We start from the raw sequence: 8,321 nt of genomic DNA, 5'->3' as shown, positions 1-8,321 counted from the left end.
CAATGGCAGGCTGAGCTGGGATGGCTGGGACAGCGACAGCAAACTCAACGGGAAGCCTCTCTAGCCTAATGGGCAGCCCGATTCTAGGCCTGTACACCCCAATGAAAGTGGCGACGTAAAGGGCGAGGGAGGTTGCATCTTGCAGTCTTCTTACATCAATGAAGAGGGCAGTAGGATATATCAAACACAGAACGTTCGTCATATCCATCAAAACTGCAACTAACATCTGGATTCAATCTAGGGGTGGCCATTCTAGCTCTGAATAAAGCTTGGTCCTGAGCGCCCCGATCCAAATGCACTTGACAAGTGCGGTGGAGAGGGGCCTTGGGATTTCGGCAGTAGCGTTTAGAGCAGCCATGTTGTTGACAATAGGGTTTTTTCTGAAAGTAAGGTTGTCACACCCTGCCTGCGAACAAATGACATGCACAGGGCGGACCCCTTCATAGGTTATGTGTGGCTATAGCCACACTAGTTTTGTGAGAAATATTTTCAAAATATGATTGGAAATGTGAATTGTATCATTGAATATATTAATTAATGTTCGGCATTTTGAAAATGTACTGTTGTGGTCTAGTGGGTAGGCAACACTCTATTCTACCTCTATGTAGTTTGTTCGAATCCTGGTTTTTTTCTTTTTACCGTTTATTATTTTGAGTTTCTGAAATTCAAGTTTATAGCAAAAAAACATTCAGTCCAGATCACACAATCAATTCCCAGAGCTGCATGCCCCACAGAGACTCACAGACAAGAGCATTTCATTCAGCACACAATCAACACCCAGAGCATTTCATTCAGTCCAGATCACACAAAGCACTTATTCAGTCCATATCACTTATTCAGTCCAGTGATTCAATTTCACATATTTACAAAATTGAAGAATGTAGAGGAATGAATTATACCCATGCATACCCGCCCACCCCACCCAAACTAAGCAAACACACCCAGCCCACAACCCAATACCAACCCACCCCAAAAAACCCGTCGTATACTCGACCACCCAGTGATTCAGTCCAGATCACACAATCAATTCCCAGAGCCTGCATACCCCACAGAGACCCACAAACAAGAGTATTTCATTCAGCACACAATCAACACCCAGAGCATTTCATTCAGTCCAGATCACACAAAGCACTTATTCAGTCCATATCACTTATTCAGTCCAGTGATTCAATTTCACATATTTACAAAATTGAAGAATGTAGAGGAATGAATTATACCCATGCATACCCGCCCACCCCACCCAAACTAAGCAAACACACCTAGCCCACAACCCAATACCAACCCACCCCAAATACCCGTCGTATACTCGACCACCCACCCAACCCGCAACCCCAAAACCCACTCGAAAACCCAAATACTAACCCATCCCAACAAACCCACCAAGAAAACCCAAAACCCGCCGAAAACCCACCGCTAAACCTAAGCCTGAACCACCGTATACTCGCAAACTCCGTCGGCCCCAACAAAACCAAATACCAACCCGCCCCACCAAAACCCGCCGCAAACCCAAAAATCACCGCTAAACCTAAACCCAATAGGAATAGCTTCAAACCTAAGCTTCAAAACTCCAATAGGAATAGCTTACTTTACAATTGATTGAATTTATTGGACAACAAATCACATATCTAAGAAAGTACACTAAGAATATTATGTATTTCAAACTTGGCATCAAAACACTTAGTAATTTCCACAAATCACATCTAAGACTAAGAATATTATGAATTTCAAACTAAGCTTCAAAACTCGAATAACTCACTTTACAATTGATTGAATTTATTGGACCATAAATCACATATCTAAGAAAGTACACTAAGAATATTATGTATTTCAAACTAGGCATCAAAACACTTAGTAATTTCCACAAATCACATCTAAGACTAAGAATATTATGAATTTCAGACTAAGCTTCAAAACATATATCCTCTAATAGGAATAGCTCAATGTTCATTGTCAGCAATAATGCTCATTGTGCAAGATGCATTGCCGTATCTGCTGCCTGAGCTGCGGCAATGACAGGCTGAGCTGGGATGGCTGGGACAGCGACAGCAGGCGGAGCTGGGATGGCTTGGACTCGACGGGCAGCCTCTCTAGCCTGATGGGCAGCCCGGTTCTAGGCCTGTACACCCCAATGATAGTGGCAGTACTTAGGACGTAAAGGACGAGGGAGGTTGCATCTTGCAGTCTTCTTACATCGATGAAGAGGGAAGTAGGATAAATCAAACACAGAACGTTCGTCATATCCATCAAAAATGCAAATAACATATGGATTCAATCCAGGGGTAACCATTCTAGCTCTGAATAAAGCTCGGTCCTGAGCGCCCCGATCCAAATGCACTTGACAAGTACGGTGGAGAGGGGCCTTTGGATTTCGGCAGTAGCGTTAGAGCAGTCATGTTGTTGACAATAGGGTTTTTCTGAAAGTAAGGGTTGTCACACCCTCCTTGCGAACAAATGACATGTAGTGGAGGGGCGGCTGGGGGAGCTGCAAATAGAAAAACATGAGAAGTGAGAAATTTAACCATCATTCAATTCCAGTGATTCAATTTCACATATTTACAAAATTGAAGAATGAAGAGAATGAATTGAATACACTTGTTGTTAATGACACGCAAATAACCAAGTTTACAATACATTACTTAACAATCACAACAAGAGCATTTCATTCAGCACACAATCAACACCCAGAGCACTTCATTCAGTCCAGATCACAAAATCAATTCCCAGATCTCGCATACCCCATAGAGACCCACAAACGAGAGCATTTCATTCAGCACACAATCAACATCCAGAGCACTTCATTCAGTCCAGATCACACAATCAATTCCCAGAGCCTGCATACCCCACAGAGACCCACAAACAAGAGTATTTCATTCAGCACACAATCAACACCCAGAGAATTTCATTTAGTCTAGATCACACAGAGCACTTATTCAGTCCAGATCACTTATTCAGTCCAGTGATTCAATTTCACATATTTACAAAATTGAAGAATGAAGAGCAATGAATTATACCCATGCATACCCGCCCGCCCCACCCAAACCAAGCAAACACACCCAGCTCACAACCCAATACCAACCCACCCCAAAAACCTGTCGTATACCCGGCCACCCACCCAACCTGCAACCCCAAAACCCACCCGAAAACCCAAATACCAACCCATCCCAACAAACCCACCAAGAAAACCCAAAACCTGCCGCAAAACCTAAACCCGAACCACTCTATACCCGCAAACTCCGCCGGCCCCAACAAACCCAAATACCAACCCGCCCCAGGAAAACCCGCCGCAAACCCAAAAACCACCGCTAAACCTAAACCCGAACCACCGTATACCCCCGTAAACCCGGCCACTCGCCCAACCCGCAAACCCCGTCAGAGAAAGAATATAAAAAAGAAAACGAAAAGAGAGAAAGAAAGAAGAAAACCTTGGTTTTCCATGGTGCGGGATGAGAGTGTAAACCAAAACAGAGCGTGAACCAAAACAGAAGGTGAGGAACCAGAGGAGTATTTTTTTTTGGTAAGGATGAGAATTTGAATTTCAAACAGAAAATAACAATAGCTAGGAAAAAAATTGAAAATGCGGGCTTAAATAAAAAAAATTAAACATTTTCCGCTGGACCGGGTCGGGCAATCCAAGTCTGTATAGAACCGGGTAAAAAACCGGGTTCGAATCGTTTTCCCACGCCGTTCAATATGACTTTTTTTTTACCTGTATTCGATTATACAATCGGGAAGTAGGATGATCAGGTGAGCTTGGTATGTGATGGACTACATATCTGCAGAGGCTTGGCATGTGAGCTTGGTATGATCAGGTTCCTTTTGCACCAAATCAACTTCTTGTCCACCGATCTGCATATTGAGTTGTCGGAGCCATCTCACGACTAAGTAGAGAGAGTTGGCTTCTTGTCCACCGATCTGCATATTGAGCCGCCGGAGCAGAGAGAGTCTGAGAAACCCTAGCTACCTATTCAAGTAAGAGGCACAAGTCTGAGACTAAGTAGTGTAAGAGAAACCCTAGCGGCTAGCTACTGAGAGAGAAAGAGATAGTGGTAGAGTTATATGCATGCTTCATGGGCTGGGCTAACACGTTTGGGCCTCCATAATAAACCCACATTGTGTGTTCCAACAACTCTTTTATTTATTTACAAGGGAAATGATAGCAAATTCAACAACTAAGTCACGTGATTCCAATATTGCACTGGGACCCTCAATCCTCCTCCTCTACTTTTGTTGACCAATCAAATCCTCGTCTTCATCCACGAGACACGTTAACAATAAATGATGACACTGCAGGGAAAAACGTGACCGGTCACATTAATCAATCCAGCCCTGCTCACCAAAGGCTATGCTAGGACAAGACAACACGAAATTTACAGGAGCTGACAATATCTAGTTGGTAAAGGAGACTTAAAAAAATAGTCTCATTGCAATTAATTACATTCACTTGAAAAAATAGTATGATTGCAATTAAACATATTCAGTTTCTTTTTGTATGTAGTAGCACAACACGTACGAGCAGAAGATATCTGATGAAAAGTTGCACAAGTTCAAAGGGTGCATTTGTCATACGTTACACTTGAAAAAATAGCATCATTGCAATTATTACATTCACTTGACAAAATAACATCATTGCAATTAATTACATTCAGTTTTATTTTGTATGTAGCACCATAAAGATTGCTTTTAAATACATTCAGTTTCATTTTGTACGTAGCAACACAAAAATTTAAATAATTAAATAATTAGGAGCCTCATATGCACACAAAAATTACAGAAATAAAGGTTCACAAGAGTGCACATCGTGTATCATACGTTCAGTTTCATTTTTTATGTAGCACCATAAAAATTGCAATTAAATACATTCAGTTTAATTTTGTATGTAGCCCCACATAGATTTAAATAATTAAGAGCATCCTATGCACAGAAAATTACATAAATAAAGGTTCACAATGGTGCACACTGTGTACCATACGTTCTCATGAAAAGTTACACAAATTCAAATGGTACATTTAAGTGACTCTTTGATGAAAATAAAAAAAACTGAAGAAATTGGCAATGTTAAGAGCTTATCCATCTACCAACATTAAATTCAAAAAATGCAATGCATTACACTAAATCATTTTCTATTACATATCTCTATATAAATAAGTCACTCACACTAAAATTATGCATATATCTTAGACTCCAGCATCCTACAGAAAAAGAATGGCGACTGTCACAAGCTATTTCAACAAGTATGTCATGTTTCATCACATTAGCAAATTTAAAAACTGTTTTTTATTTATATTACTTGTTTCTTATTTCTTTGTTTTAGGAGAAAAATCATCAACAACAACAAAGAACCCACATTCCTTAGTGAGCTATCTTCCACTGCAGATGATTGGAAAATAAAAGTGCGGGTTTCACGAATATGAGACACTCTCAATATATATAGAAACCATGAATTAATTAGCACTGATTGGTTCTAATTGATGAGAATGTTTTAATTTGTAATTGTTTATTTTCATTCTCTTGATTTGTAATTCTTGATGTTGATTTCTAATTGTTACAATACTTTCAGAGTGACTACATACATGCTTCTATAGGGAAAAATGTTCCCCACAGATTCAAGAATATTTTAAAAGAAGACAAGATATATATACACAATCACAAACTTTATGGTCACAAAGAATAAAGAGAAATTTCTTGTAGTTGAGAAAAATGCTTTGATATTACAATTTGATGCTACAACTAGAGTGGAGAAAATAGCAAATGATGATTGCATAATTTCCCACCATGTTTTTGAATTTGTAAACTTTGAAGATTTGCCAAATCAATATGACAAATATGTGCTGATAGGTAAGTTTATGAGTTTTTTTTACTAAGTTGTTTAATTTACTATTAAGTAAGTATATTTGATTCAAATAAATTAATTTTATCATTCTCCTCACTGGTAGATGTTATTGGAGTTATCACCAATATAAGTTCAATTGAAGAGAAAACCAATTTCTGTTCAAAAAAAAAAAAGAAGAGAAAACCAATTAAAAAAAAGAATCAGGTTAAATTTAATCAATAATGTGTTATGTTATATTAGTTTTTTTTTCTTTGAAAAAGCTATTACATTTTTAATTTATTGTAATTCAAAAAATTTAAATTACTTTTTTTTGTTGATAAAAGCACACAAATTATTATGTTAAATTTAATCAATAATGTGTTATGTTATATAAAAAATTTCAAACTTACAGAATTATTTTTCATTTCAACAAATAAATGAATTATAAAAACAAATTCAATGCTAATTATAAAAATAAATTATTAAATAAGTATGTATTTTCTTACATAAAGAAAATTCTAAATTGTCTCAAGATAATTATTGTTAATTTTTTTAATATTTTTAATTAAAAATTATTTTAAAATTTATTTAAAGTATAATATTTTTTGTGGCGACTAGCATGAAAGTGTGGCTGGGTTGTTTACCGTGAAGGACTATAAATTTTATCTTAAACTAATTTAAAACATCAATTATGTCATTAATGGTAGGTTCCTTTTGACCAATTTATCCTCTTCTTCTCCAATTTACCAACACCAACCCATCACTTATACAGCCACCACCGTTACACTCTCACCACCACCTCAAAGCTTACTAGATTGAAGCCATAAATTTTTATTTTTATTTCTTTGAAATAGAAGCCATAAATTTAAATGCTTTCATGTTTATTTGGTGAAAATATCTGTGACAGTAATCGATAAAGCTGATAATTTCTATACAGGTAAATCAATTCTATGTTTAAACAATTTATACAAAAATAAAATTTGTGTTTTCGTAGTCCAATATCAGTTTCATGTTTAGTCTCCAATCATCCCTTCCATCCTCCAATTGTTTGCAATCAATGGTGTATCTGAACTCTCCACCTCTAAGGTGATGGTCTTGCCAAAGTTTTCATGAAGATCGGCATTAGTTCCCATCAAAACACAAATACATAAAAGAAAACAACAATTTATGGGGACAACAAAGAATCAAATATAAACCTAATCAATCAAAACCATTACCACCTATTAAGATGGTAAAAGTTAAACCTAACAGTTTGGGGGAAAGGATTCACACATACAAATACAAATTGATCACTGAATTAGAAACGAAACTAGATGAATCCGAAATTGGCAAAACCAGAAATTATCAACACAAATTAACAAGAGGAGCATACAATTGAAAATGAAAATCAGATATTGGGTTGAGCCGTTCAGGGAGAAGAGCGTGAGAGGAGGTGTGGAGAGAGAGGGCATTTTTGTAACACTGCTTTTTTATTCTTTTTATTTTTTTCTCAACAGGTCACTACCACCTATTGTAATAGGTAATTTGGCTCATTCATGGGTGAAAGACCTACTACTCTCTTTCATCCTAGAAGCCACCAATATTTTTTATTAAAAAATAATTTTTATATAATGTTAAAAATTATTGTAAATAAATATGTGCAACGCACGGGTATTATATCTATTTTAAGTATTTGAAAACTTTTAAACTTATTTATTTATTACTAGTCTTTTAGGATGTTCCATGTCATTATTCTTTATCGGATGCAGTGTTGTAACGTTTTTTTTATAATTATAATTGTTATAATTGAATGACTAAAATGTATATATTGAAGACTATATATGCTGCCATATGAACGTCTTCATCCAATCTTAACTACTCACTTTATTTCTTCAGTTACCTTTCTTTTCTTAAAACCGTTTATTCTTTTTCAATGGTTGCTTTTGAAACATGGTGAAGGATATAATTAAGCCTTTTCTCTAACACCTATACACACGGTTCACATATTTATTTTGATGTGTATATAAACATGCGTAGATAGCAGGTGGTAGACACAGAAAATACAATATCTCCTAGGTTCATATCCAAATGTTTCTTCTTAGTTCTGAGTCCTAACAAGTTGTTATAAGAGTTTGTTGTATCTGAGGAGTTATTGCATCTTAAGCGAATAAACTCTTAAGGACAGTGTCATGTGACACGTCCCAAACTATTGTGGTTACATATGTAATATTTGGTTTATTTAATATTTAGACATATTATGTTTTTGTTTTCAATTATTAATTTATAATGATATTAATACTAAATACTACATTAAGCCTTTTCGCATTGTTAAGTACTTAAGTTGTTGATTATGGATTATGAATTATGGATTAAGCTATAATTGAGTTATTGACTTCCCATTTTTTTGCATTGTTAAGTTGTGAATCATATGTGATTGCTACATATTTACAGTTGTGTAATTGATATTGACAAAAAAAGGTGTGAAACAGATAAATCAAACCGATTCAAAATGTTTATCATTAGTTTGGTTCGG

The sequence above is a fragment of the Lotus japonicus genome, chromosome 5 (genome assembly GCF_012489685.1).
Source record: "Lotus japonicus ecotype B-129 chromosome 5, LjGifu_v1.2".
Classification (NCBI taxonomy): Eukaryota; Viridiplantae; Streptophyta; class Magnoliopsida; order Fabales; family Fabaceae; genus Lotus; species Lotus japonicus.
The sequence above is the reverse complement of the archived record's forward strand: the minus strand, read 5'-3'. Positions refer to the sequence as shown.